The sequence below is a fragment of the Agelaius tricolor genome, unplaced genomic scaffold (assembly GCF_023055355.1).
Source record: "Agelaius tricolor isolate 1412-34295 unplaced genomic scaffold, bAgeTri1.0.p SCAF_16, whole genome shotgun sequence".
NCBI classification, from domain to species: Eukaryota; Metazoa; Chordata; class Aves; order Passeriformes; family Icteridae; genus Agelaius; species Agelaius tricolor.
In genome coordinates this window covers 11,372,854-11,397,149 of record NW_027269276.1, presented here as the reverse complement: position 1 = coordinate 11,397,149, position 24,296 = coordinate 11,372,854, and the positions used below count along the sequence as shown (strand labels likewise).

At 39.3% G+C, this 24,296-nt stretch overlaps 1 protein-coding gene across 1 annotated transcript in view; it reads left to right on the top strand.

Moving 5' to 3' along the window:
• Positions 1-226: 226 nt before the first annotated feature.
• SEMA6D (semaphorin 6D) overlaps positions 227-24,296 on the top strand; it is a 411,819-nt gene continuing 387,749 nt past the window's right edge. Inside the window, exons 1-2 of the mRNA XM_071441515.1 lie at positions 227-304; positions 23,020-23,076. The gene's annotated coding sequence lies outside the window, so the exon portion shown is untranslated. The remainder of the gene's footprint in view (positions 305-23,019; positions 23,077-24,296) is intronic.

Sequence of the window (24,296 nt, the reverse complement as noted above, 5' to 3'; positions counted from 1 at the left end):
AGGTAAAGGGTTTTTATCCAGCTTTGTGAGAGTCCATTGAGCACCTCTAGCTACAAGGCAATTTTGCTAGAACAAAATTCAGAGACAAACACTGCAAATCAGTTGATTTTACTGTTTGTGGTATGGCTCTGATGAAACAAGAATGACTCACACTTCATCTGCACCCTTGAATTTTAATACAGCATTTTATTGTAGATCTTACTGACTGGGTTTTCAGTAGCCAGTTGAAATGGAGAGAGAATATTTTTAACTCTAGTGTGAGTGAAGAAGAAGAAATAGATGAGGACAAAAAACTTGAAAGTGGGTGAGTTATCACATGTTTCTGAGGTTTTCTCTTCTCTTTTAGCAGCAACAAATATTTTATCAAGAGATATAATGCCTCTTTAGCAAGTCTTGTCAAAAACTTCATAGTTTAATTTCTCTGTGGAATGAGACTAAAGATTATATGCAGTGGCAGTATTAATGCATATGCCACAGGTAAAAATAGACTCCAGGTTATGTTGGTGTATTTATGCATAGAGTGGACTGGGAAAATTGTTAGTCTTCTTCATTTATTTATTGAATATGTATTGTAAGCACAGAAAAGATAGATACTTTGATTGAAAATCAGTTACTAACTTGCTGAAGCTGAATATTCCTGGCAAACCTTTAAAAATCTATGGCTTCAAGGTTGTTGTTGCATTAATTTAAAAATATACTTAAAAAAAAAAAGTTGAAGAGAGATTCTCTTATTCAATTTTTCTTGTCTAGAAGGTCTTTGAAACACATTGCAAAATTAACTAAGTACATTGTGATTTAAGTCCTATGCTGTGGTATTCCTTCTGCAACAAAAGCTTGAACAAATGAAATGTTAGAAGAGCATTGTTGAAAAAAGAATGCTGGAGCTATCTCTGTACTCTGGAATTCACAGAATGTGATCTATTTCTTCTGATTATTTGGCAATCTCTGTGAAAGAGGATAGTGGCATCTTTCATAGCTCTGTATTTTTGTCTTTACTTTTAAATTACTCTTGTTCTTCCAGAGCCTTTCAATATCCTTATTTTCTTGTGGGCTATGAGATAACCCTGCACTAGGGTGGGATTCATGTGGCCAGAAGTAGCTGTCCAGATTCCATTTATAGTCAATAGGGTCATTAGGGGCAGGAGTTTGCCTCAATTGGGAGAGGACATGCAAAATATGTGAGATGAATTGATCCTTTAAGAAGTACAGCTGAGTCCACATTGAGCTGCAAAGAGCCCTCTCTGATGAGCTGAGCTGTCCCTGCCTGCCCAAGGCCTGTCTCAAGCCCAGGGAAACAAATCTTCCCCCTGCTCAAGTGAGAGTTCTGTTATCTCACTCTGGCAAGCTCTCTGAAAATGAACTTCAGCCTAGTGTGGGTGGCCAGAAGAGGCTTTCTAGGCTGTACTGAAGGGCAAGGATTTATTTCTGCCCTTTTCCTAGAATATGAATTTCTCTCCATCTTCTGGCTGGTGATTGCTACATGTGGAAAAGGTTAATCCATATACTTCAAGATTATGTTGACTTTAAGAGTTTATTTTCAAACTTTGCAAAGAAATGAGAAATATGGTGCTATATTCATTTAGCAATGCATTCTTGTTATCGAAAAAGGATGAGGTACTCTTCTATTCTGTTTTGTGTTCTGTCTTTCATAGATCCACAATTCTAATTCTCTCCATGAAAAATCAGATCTCTTAGGAAAAGTGATTATTTAATTTGTGCTTTTCCTTCATTGTGCTGCCATCCCCTTTAAAATGCTGTAGATTTTTAATGGCATGAATTACTTAACTGGTATTGTATAAGAAGAATAGGAAAAATATCAATTTGCCATGGGATTTGGAGTTTTTCTTTTTCAAGAACTGATTATCAATAATCCAAAAGTATGGTTGAACAGTCTTCATTAGAGTCTCTCAGCAATCTGAACCTAGGCAACAGACTGATTCTTAAATTGTTTTCATCAGTTTAGGACTGTTAGTTGTTTTTAGCTCTTTTCTTTTAGCATCCATCTGTCAGTAACATTCTCCTTCTGGCTAGCCACAGCAAAGCACCATTAAAATTTCATTATATGCTGGACAGGGGGGAAAATAGAGTCTGTGGTATGTATTTTTAAGATATCTTTCAAATCCTTGGTGCTTCTGATAGCCTTTATGTCATATGTCAAACATATTTGTGTTTTGGGTACTGTAATGCAAGGATTATGGAAGTGAAGGGGAGGAATTGAAGTCTTAACATACAATAATAACATAAATAAACATTCACTGATTGTTTAGGAGGAAAGATGAAGTTTTATCATGTATATCAAATAGGATATATTAGAAAATGAGGCAAGGAAATGAACTATTGGGAGAAATGGAAATGTTGGTTGTGTATGGATATTTAGAGCACCCTGCTCTGATGAGCAGAATGTAGCAAGAGATGGATACAGACACTTCCATTAGGTGTCTTAGTGTCTTACAGTTCTCATGATCAAAAGCAGAGTAGCCAAAGGTGCTGGCCATGCTGTTGTGCAGCCATGTGGCTCATGAGCTCCCCACTTACCTGCTGGAAAGGAATGCAGATGGCCCAATATCTGCTTGAAACATTTTGCAGTCAGTTCTCAGAATTTCAGGAATAAAGAGTTAAAGGGAGGCTTGCGGATTGCATTTTGGTGCCTTTGCATAAAGGTGAACAGGTGAAATTGCAAAAGGAAAAGGTGCAGTTCGTGAGAAAGTTTATGAAATATTGACATTTCTGATACAGAAAAGGTGGAGAGAGATAAGAACAAATTTAAAATACTGGGCTTAATAAAGGGATACTTAATAGCCTTGGGTTAGTGATATGGATACTGTGCGAGAGGGAGAGAAAAGACTTTCAAGAACTGGGAGAGAAAAGACTTTGAAGAACTGGCAGTTCCCAGGAGACTTTCCAGCAAGGCCACGGACACTGGCTATCCTCAGGAGAAGGTCAGCTAAATCATGAACTCTTCAAGGATTTAAGCCACAAGTAGGAATTGCATAGAAAGTGGAAAGTAAGTCAAATGGCTAAGAATGACTGTCAAAGGGTAAAAAAACTAAGTAAGGAAAAGATGAGAAAAGTTAAGAAGGACCAATGACCCAGGAGCATTAAGTAGTAGAAGAAAACATTCTGCATGTCAATAGCAAGGAATCAGTTATTTTTCTCTTGCAGGGAAGGTAGCAGACACTGCCCAGAAGGTTGAAATCTACTTTTTGCCTTGGTTTTCAGCAAAATGTGTTTTAAACTTGTGATCAAAGCAAATACAAAACAATTCATGGTCCTAACCTGATTTGCATGGCTTCTATCTAGTGGCTATTTTAAAGATCCTTAAGCTGGCAGGTATCTTCTCTAGGGCATTTAGAGCACTGGCTAGAAAATCTTGGAACCACTTGTACTTGTGTGTAGAAACTTGTAGAGAGTGACTGAGATTCCAGCAGCTACATGTAAAGCTCTGGAGCAGCTTTATGGAAAGCAGAATGAAGGATCTTTTTCACATTATTGAAGAGGATCTGCTTGGCTGCAGGTTTGGATGTTTATGCCACCTGCAGAAATTAGTGGTTTTGTTCCCCTTCCCCCTGCTCCATCCTTTCTGTGTTGGGCAGGATGATACAGAGCAATGATCTTTGGAGAAACTTCTTGTGATGTACCCTGTTTTAAAAGCTCATGTAATTACAGATCAACATCAGCCACAATGGGGCACGTGCAGACAGTGTTTGGTATTTCTGGTGTTGGTAATCTACTGTCTCAAGTTGTTCTTCCTAACACGTCCTGTCACAGCCTTTTAAGACAGTAACAAAAGTAATTTCATTTTTAGATTAAATTGTGCTTTTAAGGAGAGAATGTGGAGGGAAGAAGGATAAACATGTAGGGGAAATGATGAATTCTAGCCTGATAATGAAAATAGAGAGAACTGGAGATTTTCAGATCTTTCAGCACCTTGAGACTCACCTACCTCTGACTGCTTGTTGGATTTTTTGCAAGGAGGCTTTTAGCAGGTGAATGCTGCCAATTTACACCAGCAGGCAGGCCATCCTTTTGTTCATGTGAATGCAAAGGCTGTTGTATGGATATAGGAGTTGATGTGTGAAAGCTTCTATTCCTTTCAAAAACAAAACCCAGACTCATCCCTGAAACTGTCACATTTCATGTATGTTTGGTTCTTTAGAATATTTTCATTATAAAATTCCCCCAAAGTATTCTGTTTTCAAAATTAAATTGCATTTGATTGTCATCAGGTTAAGTCCTGAGGGAGAAACACCAATTCAAAAGTACCCTGTTAAAGCACTGTAATGGGTCTCTAACGTAGATCCTGCTGATTTTACCTACAATAACTCAAATTACTTCTTTTATTGTTCTATCTAGCAAATGTTTTATGTAAAAATGTTGCCTTTATATTGCTTTTTTAATTTAATTTGTTTTCCTCTCTTAACCCTTAAGAGCTCCTGCCCAAGGAAGCATACCTTGCTCACAATCCCTTGACTGGCAAATGTTTTTCCATTGAAGCCAGACCAATTTATGTTTGTTTATATCTATTGTCCATCTTTTTTCAGTGGTGTAGCTGAAATAAAAACAAATAGTGAATAAAACTTTCTTTTTTTTTTTCTGTAAGAATGTTAGTGAAGACTTCAGAATTAAAATAGCATTCTTGGCAACTGTCTTTTCCAGAAAACTACTTTGAGAATGAGTTACCGAGTGATAATTAGATATTGAAATGCGCCCAGTTTCACATTTCAGTGCTCCTTTCCAATTAGAATGGCATTAGAGTGAACGTGTAGCTATATAATTGTATGAAGAATAGATCCAATTTTCTCAATGTCACTGCAATATCACCTTTCAGTAGTAATGGTACTGAATGATTACACATATCATTTAGTAATAGTATTTTACTCATTTCACAGAGGGATCTCTTTTATTAATTTTTTTTTAAAGTGGACAGGCAATCAGATTGTAAATGAGCACATAGAGAGGAGGCCATGCTATGTACAAATGTGTCAGTGCAAATGGTGCTGCATTCTGAGCTGCTGGCAGTGGGATGACACTGTGTCTGCTAACATGCAGCATCTGCAGACAGGCTGCACCTTAACTGGCTTTTTAAATGGTCAAAAAAAGCAATCGCAACAACAATCTTTGCAATGTCTTTTTGGTCTGCTGTTGTGTGTTACTACAAAATGAATTCTGATACAGGTTTAGGAATAAATAGTGCCATTAGCCTTGCTGGTTAGCAGGCATTTTGTATTCATCCTTTCCTCCTGGTCTCTATCGTTCCATCTTCCTGTGGAGCAAAGCAGGCTGCAAAATGGATAATCCCTGTGAGAAGGCAGTGCTACAGAACTCAAATCAATCATGCCAAATGCTGCTAGAAATATTTCTTATAGGTCATGATTGGAAATTTATCCAGCAATTTCCATTTAAATGGCAGCTGCTAGAAGCAGACTGTATAGAAATACCATGTTTAGGCTTTAAGGCATGTCCCTTTGGACTTTGGGAAAACATAGGCTCTTTAGTTAACTCCATAAATATTAGTCCAGCAGTGAATTGCACAGTTGAAATACATTATCAGCTTAATCAGAGGCATCCGAGTGGGTTAAATTTGATGCAATGTTTGTTTGGTGGCATTTCCAAGATCTGGACAGCTAGAGATCCTTTGCTTTAACAACTGCTGCAGAAGCATATTGAGATTTAGCTTTGTGCCTAAGATTTTAGCTAAGAGTTTTTCACATTTCTGTGGTATATATTTCTCTCTCTGGTCTCATCTTCTTCTCAAGCCTTCTTTTTAAATTCACAGATTTGCTTGAAGCAGAGACAGTCTCTAATTACATGCTTGTTTCTGGAACTGCCATGACCCTTCTGCATATGTTCTATCTCAGTGTTAATTCTTATTCTTCTATTGGATCTCAAATGCCACTGAAATAAGCCAGGTGTGAAGGTTGCCCTGGCTATACCCCAAATTTCTAAAATAATCCTTTGGCTAGTCCTGCATATGCTTTATTCACTTAAAAGTTCCCTGAAGTCATAGCCTGTGTTATCAGTACAAAACAAATGGACCGTTTCTGGTAGCATTTTGATAAACCAAATTTTAAATTAAAAAAAGGTCATGTTACAGTTTTAAGTTAGGCCTTCAAAAAGTGGCTTTTGCCTGTGTCTGGTGGATTGTTTGAAAGGCCTAAGCGTGCCTAATGGATCTTCTGGTGGTTCAATTCTAAAGATATCTGTAAACGGTATGTCATTATTTTCTCTAATTGTGAATGTAATAAACTAAGAGGATTCTGAAGGATGTTTTCAGAAAATAATGGTCCTTAGTTTTTGAGAAGCTGAAATAATTAAAAGGAGATAATTCTTAGCTCTAGGGTGTAATGAGACAACAAAATTAGGCAGAAAAAAAAGGAATGCTAATTTTTTCTTAAAATTACGTTTTAAAAATCCAAGGTATTAAAATAAAATTAGCACTACATGCAGCTGCTGTTTATACTTTACACAGTAGCAGACTGAGAGCAAAAGATGTATTGTCTAAACTGCATGAATTTTCTACCTTTTCTATTGTGACTAGTGAACTTGCTTTATCTATCTTTTTGCTTTGGGTTTTCTTTGTTTTAATTGTGATCATTACAAAGAAGAACATAATCTATCCAGTTGGAAATATCAGCAGGGTTCTGACATCATTAATGTTTTATTTGTTTATGATATTGCAAAACAAAACATTTTCAAAGAAGAGTGTACTCAGACTGTTGTAAATTAAAAAAGAAAATATTTTGATCATGGAAGTCTTCCACCTTGGTGTCTAACTGAAACCTGGTGTATGATTGTGCCAAATTCATATTAAATACTGCAGATAAAAATATCAATTTTTGTTCTTCTAGTACTGAAAAATTCTAATGGAGACCTTCTAGAGATTTCTTTTATTTGTGGAAATAAATTTGCCATTTGTTTCAGTCAGGGCAAACTTGGTACTTCTGTGCCTCTTTGGAAATGCTTTGTGAGGAGCAAGGACTTCAAAATGTGTCATTGTGCTGCTGCCAGAAGTAAATCTTGTACTTCTCATTGTAGACATCCTTGAACTCAGCAGCAAAAAGGACAGATGGCCAGTGAAGGGGACTGACAGACTTGAACAAACTGAAACCTCTCAAGACTCCCTGTGTTGATTTTTTTCTATTTTTATGGTTTTGTTTTCTGTCATTTGTGATGGAAATGAGGAATGCAAACGAGCCAGAATATAGTGATGTGTCACAGGCCACCAGAGTGATGGACTTTACAGTACATAAATTGTCCTTGGTGTAACAAGGGATTTTCCCAGATAAAGAATAGGTGTGGGTGTGTTATCGGGCTCTGCACACTGCTTTTGTTGTTTGCCAGAGTTAATACAGCCTTGGAAATTCTATTCATCAGCATTTCCCCCCAGTGGAGCCTGTCCAATATGCTTTACCTTAATGTATTCCAAACATCTGCATTCAAATAATTTATTCATAGGCTGAAATCTCTAATCCCAGTCTGAGGTGCAGAAATGTTTCCTTGGTCAGCCTCACTCCGTTAATCTGGGATGGTGACGGGCAGGTCACACAGCGCCGTCCTTTCGCGTGAACTTTGGGAACAATGGCTTGTTAGTCATTTTCTCCAAGAGCAGGTAGAGGCAGCAGTCTGTGTGGATGTATTGAGAATCAGCTAATGGACAGAAAGTACCTGCTCCGACACATTAATTCCCTTCCCTGTCAGGCTGCATCATTGTGGAGTGTGCATGATGGGAAGCAAGGTCCCATCGCACTATGGCACCTGCTGCTTTTCCATCTGCCGAGCGCAATAGCTCCTTTGATTGCCCATTTTTCAGCCTAATGACTTTATTCCTTTTCTTTTTGCTAAGTTTTTACATTTTTATTGTTATTTTGATAGGCATGGTTTGTAGGTTTTTTTTTAAATTTCCTCTTCTCCAGTGGGCACTTGGAGCGTTGTTAAAAGAGTAATTAACAAAACAATATTCCAAACCTGTGCCCGCATTCTGCGTGCCCCAAGTGTTGTGTTTCATAATTTATTCTGATAAAGTTGTCATGGTGATAATGTCTCTTGAGAATGAAAGTGCCATGTGCCTGGCTGATTACAGGAAACAGCTCAGATGGTACATAAACTGGTAAATATTGAACCCATGGGCAATAACAATAGCTGTATTTTGTCCATTTATTTATTTATTCAATGTAGCTCTGGTCAGCTTGATTTGGAAAGAGTGTGACAATTCATATTTTACTTTCTATACACTTAGATTTATGAGGATGTGAGACAGGCTTCTGCTGTGGATTTGGTTTTCTTTTTTTAAAATTTAGTGACATAAATGTTGGCTGAGATCCCCGAAATAGCCTTTGAATTCCATCTAAAGCTGTTGATTTGGCTGGATTAGTCAAAGCACCAGATCATTAATACATATCGAACATCTGTCAAAAATAGAACTTCCAATTAACAGATGTATCATCTGTAAATTGTGACTTCAGATTTTGTGAGAGAAGTGCCTTTAGGATTCCTGATAAATGCTGGTTTTATGAATTTCAAATATGAAGATAAAAGACACACTTTTAAGTATGATTCTCTTCCTTCAAGAAGAAAACAGAATAATGTGTTTTTCATTAAAAACATTGATTATGATAATATCAAAGCATATTAGAGTACTCCTTGGAGTTCTTCTAGGAAAAATCTTTCAGTGGTGAATTTTGAAATGACACACTCCAACAGGCAAAGTTTAGATTAAGATATGCTTTTTTTTGTTGTGCTTTTGTTGTGCGGTGTAGTCTTCAATCTGCATTTGAGAAATTCCAGTGTGAAATCGTTATACAAATGTGAACTATAAATTACTGAAATATTGCAGTTCTTTGTGGTTTTTTTCCATGATACTTTTGTTTGTTTCTGTTAAGTGATTTAGTAAGGCATCATTAAGTGCACATTTAAGTGTACAGACTTTGTGGGTGGGAGTCTGCTGCACCTGACTTCTACCGGAGTTTTAAAACTATTTCTCACTTCTAATTGTAGAGAATTTTTGAAATAGTCCTAAAGCACATAGTGACTGAGGTTTACATAGTGCCCTTTAGACACCTTGGGAAGAACCTCTCCCTACAGACAGGAATTTAAGGCCTCACAGATACATTTGAATGATGTATGTAAATGTTCTGGTGAGCAGTTTCAAACAAGGTCCATAATTTACCCACATCAAAATGGGATTATGCAGGGACATGGAACTGGTTGGAGATTCCCCTGAGCAGATGGGAAGTGGTATTAGAGTAGTGTTTTAACCCATGCTGTGTGCAGGAGCCAGGAAGAGAACTGCTGGCCAAATGCAGAGGAGCTGGTGGCTTTGGAGAGATCTGGCCAAATGCAGAGGAGCTGGTGGCTTTGGAGAGATCTGGCCAAATGCAGAGGAGCTGGTGGCTTTGGAGAGACCTTCTGGCCAAATGCAGAGGAGCTGGTGGCCTTGCAGGCAGTGGGGAGCAGCTCCTGGGCAGCCTGGTCACCACAGAGCCCCTGGACGTGGAGGGGATGTGCAGGGAACATGGGTCACTCAGGGACATGGCTGTGTGGGACCAGGCCTAGGCCTACGCTTGCTTTTTGTGTGTGTTCAACAAAACAGAGCAAGACAACAGATTTTCCAGGTAATTCCTGTCTGGCAGGGCAGCACAGGGATGCCACAGATGTGGCACAGGAATCTCTCAAGGTCATGTCCCTATGAGCACAAACTGCAGCATTGTGTGAAGCACATCCCAGAGGCTGCAACTCCCTGTTTCTGGTAGATCCTGAATTTCTAGGAAGGGTCTAGATTGAGAACTTTCTGCAGCTTCCATTGATAATGACCTCTATCCTAGTAAGCAATAACTTATTTGTTAATATAAGATTTGTACCAGGGTTCCTGGTACAAATGGTTGGAGCATGTATCAGTTTAGTGTGGCTTCTTGCCTGCAGGGCCTGCTGACAGGAGAGGGGTCTGGAATGCACCAAGCCAGCTAAACACTGAGATTTGCATCTCTGTGCACAGTTTTGGTTACATAGACTGCATGTCCTGGGCTCTACCCACCTGTTTCTGTGTGGCTGAGTGACTGAGATGTCACAGCAATGCCAGTGCTAAGGCATTCAGGGTGCCTGCAGGATCACGGCACCGATGCGGAGCAGGAGGTGTCTGCCCTTGAGCAGAAACACCCCCACTGTGCTCAGGGCTTGGAGCAACTCAGAGCTTGAGGAGCCACATTTGCTGTGACACCACAGGTGCTGCCAGGCAGGCACATGCTCCTCATCCAGCGCCGTAACCTCGAGTGCTCTCACTCAGCTGCTGCACCATTCCTATCAATGCTGAGAGGAGCCAGCTCCCTACTACTGTTACCATCACTCTGAAACCCTGCTCTAGGGAGGGCTGCTGCTACACAGCACAGATGTATCACACAACTAGCACAGAGTGCCTTATGTATGACTACACAGTTCAAATGCAAATTCTTTGGAACACTGTGGCAGGATTATATTGCAGAATTATGTGCCAAGATAATGAAGAACAGAGGAGGAGCAAGGAACTGAATTTAGGAAGTAGAAGGCTTCTGTAGTAAATGTGAAATGTGTAACTTCATAATAGGAATGTGAGGCTTAACCTTAAAATCTCTCTCTGCTACCCTTTGTTTTCCTTTGTTTTGAACATAGATCCCTCATATCCTCCAATGTTGTCTCTTTCCCACATCTCCTTCCCTGCTGAGCCAGGGAACTCACCTGACTGTATGTTTGAAATGCAAGTTTCTAATCCCTACTCTAAAGAAAAAAAATCTTTGGTTTGTTGCATCATCATGGGAGGACCTGGGTATCATGATTGCAAGCTACATGTCTGCCATGGAATGCAGAGCTTCCCACCTCTGCTGTGAGGGACTGAAGGGCTGACAGACCCTCAGGCATCTTGTTATTTCTCAGACTTCCTACTATACAGGCATGGAGCCTGGGAGGCTCAGTTTAACAGTCACTTAATTCTTCTTGCAAAAATTTACCATCATTCTGCCAGGACTGAGGGTGAAAGGCAGATGTTCAGGATCCTGATTACAACTTTGTTTGTGTTTTGTTTAAATTAGTAGATTTCCCTTTTTAAAACCAAAATGTTGGCTTCTAATGGATAATTCCCTTCTTGATCTACAAATATCTATGACTTTCTCCCTAGAAATCTGGAATTTCTATTTCGAAGATACTCATTTTTCAACAGTCCTTTCCTATCATTGGTCAGGTCAGTAAACCTTGCATGAATGGCAAGGTTTTTCATGCATTTGGACCTTAAACAAATCCTCTCATATTTTAATGTTCAAGGGAGTCACATCTTCTGCCCTCCCAAGATGTCAGTCACAAACTCCCAGTGCAGTAGCATTATTCAGCAGGAATATTATTTCACCTATGTCTGTGCAAGAACAAATTGATTCACAACCTAAGGTACTGTATAAGAGGGGAAAATTAACTGCTTCTGCAAGTCATGAAATTGTTATAAAAAGCCCCCCAAAACCGGAAACTTATTATAAGTCAGTGTGAAAAGATTCAGTCCCTGACACTTCTCTGTTTCTTGTGAGAACTGGCAGTATATTTAGCTCTTTGACAAGGTTATACATTACACCTAAAAAGAAAGGGGAAGGAAACACTCCACACTGCAGACAAAGCCTGGAATTATCTTTAATAGGTGAAAGATGGCTGTGACCCCAGCTCAGTGCTGTGATGGAGAGCTGCTGGTGTGACAGCTCCTTTCTGCACTCTCAGATACAATGAGACAGATGGAAGCAGCATGTAATTCTCCTACTTCCCATTCTGCAGGAATCACAGACAGATTCAAACTTGGTAAAAGCAGAGTGAGATGCTTTCAACCTACTTTCAGCTTGCAGCATTTGAAAGGCTGGAGTTTCTATGTTATCTGAACACCATTGACAGGAAAACGAGAAAAGGGGGAAAAACTGATACATTTCTTCCTACAAATGACTCAAAATGCTGGAGTTCACATATTTTTATTTTTTGTGCTCAGTCTGTGAAAGGTTGAAGGTAGCTCTGTACACAGTTTTTCCAGAGAGAAAATGAGGAAGGGGAACAGTCACTGAAGATCCAGAAGTATGAAGTAAAAAAATACCAAATCCATCATTCTCCTTCAGCCTTTTTTTTTTTTTTTTGGAAGGGTCTGTCCTCCATTGCAACCCCTTCCCGCATCTCCCAACTTTTAAATACATTCTGCTGGAAGTCCTAACCAAGAACTATGATAAATAGAACAGAAATGCAAGCAGGCTGGTCAAGCAAACAGCCCAGCTGCCAAAACACACCATCTGGATTTTTAAAACCTGTGGCAATGTTAACAACAGTTATAAGAGCTCTGGTAACATACTAATTAAAAAGCCATGAAATCAGTTTGGAACCAGTTGTTATTAAAGGATCAGTAGGTGTTAAAATCAGTGAAAGTTTGATCCATTTGAAAGTAGACAGTTTTGAGGGCTTAAATTTATTTCTAAGCAGAAATTAAAGTAAATGGCCCTGAACTGATGTGTATGTGACAACAGAATCAAAGAATCATAGACAGTGTTTAGTTACACACCACGTATTTAGTTCAAATGGCACCTCTCCCATGGGCAGGTTTATGAGCTGAGTTTTCAGCCCTCTGTAGTTTAAACCTTTTGGTCTTGAATCTCTTACTTGGTGTTTGAATCAATTCAGTTGGTGTTGTAGACTTGCACACAGTGTTCCCAGCAAGTTTCTAGGAGATTTTGAAACCCAGAGCAGATGTCCCCGTCCTCTAATAAGACATTTTGATTTTAAGTGGTCATAGCAACAAAATGCCCTCCTTGGCCTTTTAGAAGAATACCTCGATAGGAAAAGCATTTTAATTAAGAAAATATACTAATTAGCTACCACCTGAAGTGAAGATAGGAGTTTCACTTCATTAGCAAGGCTGGGTGTGTTGGAGAAACTCACCTGGCAACAAGGGGACTAATTTTTCAGGCTATTTTCAGTATTTCTCTTCCTGCAGGGAGAAGGCAATCTTAATTAAAACCTGTGAAAAACAGGGCATTTTTAGCTGTTAATTTACAGAAGTTTGAATAAGTCAAAAGAGGAAAAAGAACCTTTTGGCAAATAGTTCATACAGATGGCTGCCAGCAAGCCTGCACTTAGCAACAGGAGCTTTTTTATAAGCCTGAGAGAGGCTGTTGTACTGCTGGAACTGCAGGGTCCTCCTGAGCTGAAGCCTGGGGTCAGTGGTGTTCATGAGTGAGTGTCCTCTGACCCAGGCATGGCCTTTAAACCCTTCCATCCCATACAATTTACACTACAGACTGTTTGCATGCCTGTCAGAAAGAATCTGTGCAGCTTAACTCAGAATTTCATGGTCCCATGTGCAGTCTGTGCATACATCTCAGGACTTTTCTGCCTGATTCCAACATCCTTCTGCCTTTGCCCCCAGCTTTTTTTTGTTGTTGTTGGTTATTTCCAGCTATTTTCAGACATTCATGAAAGATGGAGGAAGAAAAGAAGTTTGTTTTCAGTGTTTGAAGCTTGATTTGTGGCCTTTGCTCTCTTGGTCTCTTGTGGTGACATGCACACCCAGCCTGGGGCACGGCTCAAGCATGCCCTGCTCAGCCAGCCTGCCTCGAGGAGATCCAGTGCACTGGGAGCTCATTCAGGGCCATTCTTTCATCTCAATAGCTCCATTTGGTGCCTGCTCCCACAGCTACTTGAATTTTTTCACTTGTGTGGGTCTCAATAATTTGTGTTTGTGGGGTTTCTCAGCCTCTCCCTTTTTGTAGGAGAAGTACTTGGTTGCCCTTGCCAGCCAAATGAGCCTGTTCTGCTCTGTGATGGGGGTTTTTTGGTCCAAAGTCACCATGTTTTGACAGGACTTGCTGCTGGATTAGAAGGCCTGGCAGTATTTCAGCTTGTTAAGAAGCCTACTTTAAAATTTGCACTCTGTTAATGCTGAATTGAGGGATGGTCTTTAAACAGGGACTTCCTGTTGCAGGTTATGAGGGTTATACAGACTGGAGCTTTCTGGAGGAGCTCAGGAACAGCCTTGAGCCACCAGCTCAAGGTGTTTGATTTGAGTCCACTGCAAGCTTGATGAACCTCAAGATCTGACTGTGGGAGAACCAGAATTCCCCTGTGTTCTACCCTACTTAAATTAATTGCAAATCTTCCAAATTAATAATTTTCTAATAGGATATAGTGATGTTGTCATTGATGTACATCTAAGACAATCCTTTCCTTTTCCTCTTTTCATCAGTATTACTTTCACAATTGGCAGCAATTTAGATGTCTGGAAAAAATATAAATAAGCACATCCTTATTATGTGGGTGACAACTGAATCAGATGTTTTTGGCAATGCTATTTATAGTAAAGCTCTTAAAATTGTTCAATTAACATAAATACTTCAAACTGCTGGTCTGATATATTCTCTCTATTTAAAGAAGAAAAAATAGGATTGTTTTTTGAAACATCAGTCAAATGAAGACAGATGCATAGGCACTACACAAAAAACAGTGATGACATTTCTTTGTGCATTGTGGATTCTGTCTTCAACAAATATCTGCAACAGCCAAGTAGTGTGGCACTTTGGCCCCTAGCCAGCCAACCCTCAATAATTTAAAATCAAGCACAAAATACAGTTAGTAGTGACATACAGAAACTTCTTCATGGTTTCTATTGAAGGTTTTTAAATTATGTTTCTTGTAAATGCCCTATCTAACTAGGTTGTAGAGCTCTTTTTGCTTCCAGAGCTGTGTTGGTGCTTTAACTTCACCATTGTTCTGTATTTTAGGCTGATGTCAAAATATTTTGCTGTACATTCATCTCCACTTGTGGCACAGTCATTGTGAGGAATGCTCTGAGGGATCTGATATTTAATGTTGGTAACATCCAAGTTGTCCTTCTCTTTAAGGTACCTCAGAGTAGCTGTAAGCAAGCAGGTTTTCCCACTCTCCTCCATTCCTGAGAGGTGATTCCATACACACATTTTTGCTTGTTCACAGGGACAGGACTGCCTGCTGCTGCCTGCTCCCTCTCAGCTGGGATCAGCCCTGCAGTTGAGGGGGGATCCTGAGGAGTTTGTTGGCTGCTGGCATGTGCCCAACCCAGGAGCACACACGTGTCATGGTGGCTCAGCAGCCCCATCCTGAGCTGCTCCATCAGCACCAGCACTTCAGATGTCCTGGCAAGATCAGGATGAGCTTCCCTGGGATATCCTTGGGACCCCCAGACATTCGCAGGAGCACAAACCCTTGGGAATGATACACGTTGATGATTCCTGGGAGAGCAGAGTCTGTGCTTGGTAAGAGTTGGTACAGCAAGGCAAGTGCTGTGCTGCTTTCCTCCTTCAGAGGAAGTTATGTACATCCACATTCACAGGGATAAATAACAATTTTGAATAATTACCTAAGTATTAGAGGAAGGGCTGGCTGGGTGATACACTGTGCCCTTAAATCAGCTGTTTTTACTTACCAGGCAATTGAAATCTTTTACAGTCATAAAATACAAAGCCTGTTTGAAATAAGCAAGTCACTGAATTTGCTTAGGCTCCACATGAGTAATTTTGTTTCACTGAAAATAATACAGCTTTGCTGGAAGCTCATGTTGGAATTTAGGAGAATATTAGCATAACTTGTGTGAAAAATATCCCTGCTCTTAACCTTATTTCTTCTCTCTGTTCTTGCCATTTCCATATCTTAGCATAAACACATGTGAGCACAATTTTTCAGTATTTTGAGTGAAGCAAGGTTTATGAAGCAGGTTAATATCTTTTATTTGCCTAACTGATATAGTTAGGGAAGATCAGGTGGAATTTTTTGCCATACAATTCCTCAGATCATTGGGGATCATCTTGAGCTTCTGAAATCTTGTTTGTTTTCTTCTAAATATGTCAGTCTAATAAAAAGATATTAAATATATCCACATACTTTGTTTAGATCCTTAGACTCTAACAACATTATCATTTTAATACATCGTAATTGTATATGAATAATACATTCTAGACAAATTATCCTCAGTTTTCTGGTAGAACATATTGTCTGGAAGGCAGAGAAAGTGCAAACTAACCTAATTTATTCTCCCTCAGTGGAAAAACAGTGCTATGTGCTAGGTAGATTCTTACCCATTTTTTTTTTTTTCTATAGCTAATAACCAGCCTATTTTCCCTATATGTGAGAGTCTTCATAACATAAATAAAATTTAAGTATCCATTCCAAAATACCCTGGCTGGGGGTGCCTCATGACTCGCCAGATGGCCCCAACTGTAAAATATTTCTCTCATAAAATGTCATATTGTATTGTGTCATGAACCAAACCCCTGTCCACAGCCAGCAAAGGAGGGTTAAAGCTCCTTTGGATGTGAACCACAGCCAAAGAGAGTGTGCAGCAAGATCCCAACAGTGTCCTGGGCTTCTCAGGCAAAATGTGGCCAGAGGCAAAATCCACAGACACAGAGCTGTGGCTTAGGATCTGAGAACTATGACTTGGGGTAAAGCAGGAGCTGCTGCATGTTTCCACTGCTAATAGCAAATTCCAAGACATGAATTAGTAAGTAGTGTTGAAAAACTCAATACTGGACTGTCATTACAAAGTCATTATATATTTAAAAAAAAAAAAACCAAACCAGGTGCATATACATCTATAAAGTAAACTTTTCCTCTTGGTGCACATCCATGCTGGAAGTGGAATTGATTTTATAGGAAGCTGAGAACAGCTTCATCTGGGAGGGGTAGCACCTCATTTACCACCTGAAACTGGTCACTGCTGGTGGCATCTCTTTGAGGGGGAGGGAGCTCCAGATCCTCTCTCAGATCCAAACTGCCAGGGACAGGAGTGCCCATCCAGCTGGGTGCCAGGGTTATCAGCAGAGGTGGCTGAAGTCTCTCTGTCTTATCTGGATGTGCCAGCCATGCCCTTCCCCTCCAGCAGTAGTGCTGTGGTGCTTCACCTGTGTCAGACAAGGTTTGTAGGGACAAGGGGTGTAATTTATTGATCAGGACTGCCTTGGCAGCTACTCCCTTGTACTTTACATTGCCTTCCTTCCTACAGCATCCTAGCTTGGAAGCTCCTAATGGGAAAAAAGAAAATGGAATGGAGTGTGACAGCACACTAGAAAACAGGAAAGAAAGTAATTTTTGCCATAATACCTGCAGTTATTGGAAGATTAAATGAAAATCATCTTCCCTACTTTCAGGGAAACCCTACTTCCCTGGCTTCAGAGGATTTCTCATTATTTCCAATGGCTCTTCTGCCCCAGAAAGAAAAATAAAGTAGCCAGAAAGTAGAAGTCTTGTTCTGAACAGGAAAGTGAAAGAAAAACAGTGTAGGGCAAAAACTGAAATTTTGTTTGGGGATAATTTGAAATGATACTTTCATTCAGGCATAGCAAAAAGTCTAAACAGAATCAAACAATACTGTCTGATTCCACTTCTAAAACTGCATTCAGTTACAAGAAGTTGTAATCATAGCATTTCAGTCCTGTATTACTAATCATAACCCACAAATATTTTAATGTTCTTTAAATATCAGATGAGTGAACTTCTCTTAATGAAAAATTTAAGTGATTTGCCAATATGATTCATGACAAAATCTTCTACAATTCCAAAATTCTTTAATTTACTCTCTTGTAAAAGATCTTTCTAGAATTTCATCTATCTCTATCTTCAATTTGATGTACATCTGGCTCCAAATATTTTTACAGTGAAGTGCTTTGAGAGATACTTGGTTGGTGTTTTTTGTATCTCTGAGGTCTGGGTAGATCCAGTTTAAAGCCTGGATGATACTGAAAACTTCTGGGCTGATTTTCAAAGCATTTTTCATTCTCTGGATTATGCTGGTGAGATGTTAGTTTGGCTTGGTTTTGGTTTTGACTCAGTCTGGTTTTAGATTTGATCTGTATTTAAGGTGCCCACTGCATGCTTGGTGGTTAGGATACATGTGAGCATCTAGAAATATCTAACTTTAATCCAGCAAGATGTGTAAGGATTTTTGTAATTCTAATATCAGGAATTCAGTTAAATTTTCAGTGTTGTTCCTATGATCAATGACATGGGGACATTTCAAATTATACCCAAGGCCTTCAAGGAATAGAAAAAATGCACTGATAATGTTGGACTTTGAAACAAGGCAGAGGTTTTATCCAATTTTATCTATTTCATTCTGCCATTTTTCCTGTTTGCAAGATGTTTGCTAAGGTTTTTCTTGAAGTATGCACCATGGGCTGTTAGTTTTATCATCACTGTTCATGTCAGTGCAATAATTTCTATGCTGATGTCACCACACTGACCATTCCTCTGGTCACAGAAATGCTCTAATCACAAGGTTAAGTGTGATGTTAATAAAGAGACTTGGTAGCTTTTGTCTAAACAATGCTTAGATTATTGACTGTTGTAAAATAGAACCATTTGAAAAGACACTTCTCTTTTAGGGTGACTACTAAATTAAAACTCTTAGAGAGAGATGCATAAATACATTTTTCTGTATTTTTGTGATGGCAGAGTGAGAACCTGTCTCAGTGAGATGGATTTGGTGTGTGATGGGTGACCCCAGTGTGCACTTTCCTCTCATTGCCTCAAATTTGCCATGATCATTTTGAGGCAGAAATCTGGCTTTTTTTTAAATTCAAAAAAGTTCAACTGATTGGACTGATTGCTGTAAGTAGAGTGATGTCATTGGGAAAGTTTTAAATGGACACTGCTTCCTTAAATTCCATAGGAGAGTATTCACAGGTTTGTAAGATCTGATGGTGCTGTAGAATCATTTTATTTGGTGACTGGCTGTATTAATTTGGAGACTCAGCTAGATGGTGATTCAGTTCAGGATCACTGTTAATCTAATGATTTTTATTGACTCCATTTCAATTTTGACCTTTACTTGTATCATCTAATTTAATTTTAGTAAAAGTTTGCAGTAGAGACTCTAGCAATGTATTAGATATTAAGTTCTCTCCTTTTTCAACTTTTAAAAAAGCCCATGAAAAACAGATAGAACCAGTTATTCTTCCAACACAGCAGCTTGAATGAAAACTTCAAGGATCTAAACAAATGAGGCAAGGAATCTGAGGGCCACTTGGATTACTGTCACAGGATATATGACTTGGTACACCTGGGTTATCAGATTAGAGACTTTCTGTCCAAATCCAGTGTGGTAGAAAATGCCTTCTGTGGCCACAGAGCTAAATCAGAGCTGCCTGGGCTGTTATGGATTTATGGCAATTTTAGGAGGATGTAAATCAGGTTTACAAAACTTATTTCCAGCTGTAATTACTTCATAAAACTGAGTGATACAGTACTGCACCTAGGCAACAATGCCAAACTAACAGGGCAGAATAAACACACAGGAGAGAATGACACATAGGAGATAAGTAGGAATAATTTGTTTGCAGACTTTGTTACATGATCCTGTACCATATTTATCGTGGAAAAAGCAGAGGGATTTCAAAGCAGCAATTCTGGGCACTCCTCCAGAATTAAGTGCAGCTGTTTATGCCTTAAAGTGAATTATTTTTCTTGTTTGTGCTCTAATCATTCATTATTTGTAGATGCCACAAAACAATCCATGAAGCACTGACAGAACAAACATTATTCCCTGTAGAGTTTTTAGAAAATATTTATTATATGTTTAAAGTTTGTATGAGGTAGTTCTATGAATTCAGCAGTACTGAAGGTGGAGAGGGCAGTAAAGTGTGAATTTAAAGCCTTTTAGCACTATTAAAACTCAAAGCCTTATTTATTATTAAAATCACTTGGTTAAGTTTTCCCTTTTCTTCTGGCACATGTTGCTGTTGGGACAAATCTATGAACTGTGGGCTGAGTCAGTGTGAATCTGCTGCATTGTGAGCCATGTCAAGTTAATATTTCAAAGAAAGATTTATTTCTGTCAGTATAATGGTACAAATACCTTCATCCATTTGATGCTTACTTGCCTGCCACTGGATCTTCACCTTGAGAATTTCAGGAGTGGGTTAATTATTAATCAAGGGCAGTATGATCCTTGACTACAATGAAATAATGCTCACAACAATCACTATGATTTTCAATTTAGTATTGTGACTTTGAGTAGCTTGAGTAAAAGCCCAAGACATCCACATTTTCACAGGCATTAATCCCAGAAAGTTGTATTTGACTTCTTGCCTGAAATATGTAAAAAAATGTCTCAGGTAGGTCCTTGTGGGTCCACCCACTTCAATAGAATGTACCAAACAAAAAAAAGGGGTGCCACTTGATGAGGAGTCTGTATTACAGCAGCACCTCTGTATCTGGTAATTAGAGTCGTGTGTCTGTCCAGGGATACGAAACTCTCCTTGTAGGATCTTGTGGGACTGGCTGGCTCAATGATGCAAAGGATGAAAGCCCTCTGTTTTGTTTCCTGCTGCCTCTAGTTCTGTAAAAGCAGAGAGCAACAGAGGGAATAAACAGTCTGGTTATGTTGTGCCTGTTCAAATTTAGAGCTCTTTGTACTAGAAGAGAGAAGAAATTCACAGGCAAAAGGGCCAAAGCCTCTAGTGGGACAGGAACAGCTTTGCATTGTACAAGAAATGAAAAGAGGAGGATGGTGCAGGAATAAAACAGAAAAAATCATAGGGAGAAGGAGGAAATATGTCCAGTAATAGAGAAATGTGTAAGAGAATAAGGGGACAGCAGGATAAGTCCTGCCTTCCACTTGACTGCCTGTGTTCTGGGTGCAGACTGCTTTCATGCAGTAAGGCCCTGGCACTTAGAATTAGAGTTCCATAGGACTTAAAGGCAGCTCATTTGAAAAGCTTTATTATGAACCCATTCCTTCTTTCCTATTCCAATTTTGATTATTCCAAAAGAGAGACTGATCTTGCTTTTCATTTGGGTATGAGACAAGCAGAATTTTTTCACTGGAGTAATCACTTCATCAGTAGAACTGAAGGAACCTAATTCAGCTTCTACTTTTCAATGTAAATCAGGGAAGATGCAGATGAATCAAAATGAGTGTGAGAGAGGAATAAGAGCCTGAACTCTCTGCCCTTGAAGAGGCAAAGAGTGAGAGTGGCCTTACCCTCACATCTCTGTCAGTGCCTAAACACAGGTGGCTTCTCTGTGAGGTGTAAGGGAATGACAGCCACTGGCCACATGAGTTTTTGGGTTGGCTCTTTTGGTATTTTAGTCTCCTGAATCTGTTTTTAAGGGAAGGCTGGTGTTTGCTTTTGAAAGGGGTAGCAAAAGGCTGAATTCCTTGCAAAGAACAGGGTGTGTGCTGAGGCACAGCATGATGATGCAGGAGAGGTAGCTCTGCAAACTGTGCCACATCGTGGTCCTTTAGGCTCTGCTGTGCAATGTGACATCCAGAACACATGTCCAAGGTGCTTTAATTTGTACCTCTTACCATTCAAGTAGATAATGGACCAAAAGAGAAACATACCAAAATGATAAAGGCAGACTGCATGTTTTCTGGAGAATTAACAACCAGCATATTCAGCTTTGAAAATAAGCTTTGCACAGGGATTGCTATTGCCCCTGGGAATTTTCTTGCAGTTCAAACCAGCTTACTTTAGTATTGATTAAAATGTTGTTTAAGGCATTTTGGAAAGATGGGTATTCAGAGGACAGTTTAATAATTTAACCACCCAGCTTAGTCCTCTCTATCCCTCACAAATTCCAAAAAAGAAATACCCATAAAATATAAGTCTGAGAAATGTCATTACAGCATTGGCTTCTATAAATTGCTTGATGCAGCAATGTCAGTCTAAGGATGAGTGATTGCTCTGTAGACAAGTGTTTTCATGACTGAAATAAAGAGATGCTGGGGGCTGAAGCATCTGCAAAGTGATGGGTGGATTGAGAACTTAGATGCCAGCCTGGGTCTGGGACATGCCCAGGGATCATAAATGATGCTGCCATGTAAAGTGAAGGATTACAGTAGCACTCAACCTTTGCAGACCATGGACAGAATACCATTTATTGTAATAATTCTCATTAAAAATGTGTTTCTACTTTTCACCCACTATGAACATTAATGTGGGTGAAAAAATACAGCAAATTAACACACAAAGAAATGTAATTCAGAGCAGAGTGTGTGGGAAGGGTGGTGCTGCTCCTTTCTCTCTACCCATAGCATAGAGCTAAATTTGAATCCTGTTTTGAACCTATAACTATGAACCTATCACCTTTCTTAAGTGCTAGTTTCCTTTAGAGGTAACTGCTTTTGAGGAAAAAGAAGAAGAAAATGAGCCCACAAAAGAAAGCCACTATCAATTCATTCAACTGATTTCATCAAGCACAAATACTGATTTTGTCTTCTGACAAGTTAAACACACATAGACTGTGAATATCTGTTTATGCTTTAGTTTCAAATAAAGTACAAGCCAAATAACCTCTATGAATCAAATTCTGGCCTCAGTCCACTCAAACTGGAGATATTAGCAATCTAAGGAGAGAAATTACAGGCATACGCTGGTGTGAGGAGAGATTTTGGCCAGGTACATCTGTAGAACTATTTATAAAAGTATCAAAGTGATTTAAATCATGTTCAGCGTGCAATGCAGTGTTTAGGTAAGCTCATCCCATAGTTTCTCTACCTACTCTTAAGGTTCCAAGCACAAAAGATAAAGCACAGAATACCAGTTTTACTTCTGAATTCTCTGATTTGGCTGCCAGGTGTCATAATGACCTGAACATCATTTAGGCTGAAAAGAGAGGAGTTTTGTGTATGTTAGTCTCTTGTGGCATTATATCCTGCATTAGATACAACATTCTAGATGTGAAGCAATTTATCTATTTTTATAGAGGTGGTAACATTAATTTTAGTGTTAGCCTTTGGTATGACATAGACTTTGTCTTCATTATTCTGAAATATAGTTGGAACTCTCCCCCTCCCCCCAAATCCATTTATGCTTTCAATTTGCTTTGAAATATTTTTCAACAACTCAGGTCAAGACCTAATTTCTACAGCAATCTTCAATGTATTTTATTGTTCACCAGTGACTTGTACGTGATTAGGGAATCCACCAGGAAATTTCTCTTTTTATTCTTTCTATAACATCTCTTTCCAAAGTCTAACTTGCGGTATTTTTATTTTTATTTCTTTAGTATTGGACCTGAAATAAAATTTGAGGATGAAAAATGAATGCTTTACTTCACAAATCGGTAAGATCATTTCAAATACCTCCTTGGTAATCTGGCATTTTGTTACAAAACACTATATTTCAGTCTTATGCATGTGCAAAAACTCATTCAAGTGTTTGCAATACAGTGTCTGCTGGAGTTCTAATAAGGCACTACTGTTTGTTTTCAAGCCTAAGAATCCTGCCAAAACTATTCAAGCTGGCAAACATCCAAGTGACCTGATTCACAAATTCATCTGTTCACAAATACACTTATTTTAAGAAATACTTTTATATATATACGCATGTATTTATGTCTGCATATGCACATGTGCATGTCTCAAACACAGAAGATAATCAGTTTATTGAGGCTTCAAATGGTATCCCATGGTATCCCCTTGTATCTCTGATACAAGGAATGGACTGTGTGCTAATTTCAACTCTCTGGACACCATCATACCCATTCAGTCCAAAGAAATCTCACTGCAAGGTAATTCCACAGGAATCAGCCTTTACAGACCAACTGCTGACTTGTTTGATGATGTGAGCAAGCAGGAGTGTCTTTAGACTGATGCCCCAGTTGGGGTAATTATGATGGCAAAAGTTTTTTCATGGGCTAAGACCCAGCACAAAGAGCTCAGGAAATTTATTTATGGGTTAGTTACTTTTGGTAGTAGCAGTGGCACAGGAACTCAGGAACTGTAATTACTTGTTAAAGCAATTCATATATTTTGGACCCCACTTAGGAGGTTGTTGAATCCCTTGTGCCAGTTTTGGGGAAGGTGGTAGGCAAAGCAAGGAGGAAGCTGTGCCACACACAGCCAGAAACAAGGCCCAGGATTGCCTTCGGCATGATGGCACTGGCTGAGACACCAGAGACATTCACCAGCACCCTCTCTGCTCCAGGGATTGTATATGTTTATGACTTCATGGTATCAGAATCAGTTTTAGCAGTCTTCTTCCTTTCCTTCTCATTTGGAGCTCTTGTTACCCAGGCACTCTCCAGCTGACTTCCAGCACTTGCATATCTCAGAGGGCCTGTGTTTCACTCCCTGCTCCCAGGCTGATTCCTTCTCAAAATTGCGTGTAATGCAGAGAGTTGGTACCAGCACAGCACTTATCAAGGTTAAGATGAAAAATCCCTTCTTGGGATTTCTCTGAGAATACACCAGGTGGTGCCACGGATGTTTGCTGAGACAGTGTGTAATTACTTTTCTTGTTCTGCCAGAAAAGCTTAAAAAGGCCACATGAATTCTACTTTAT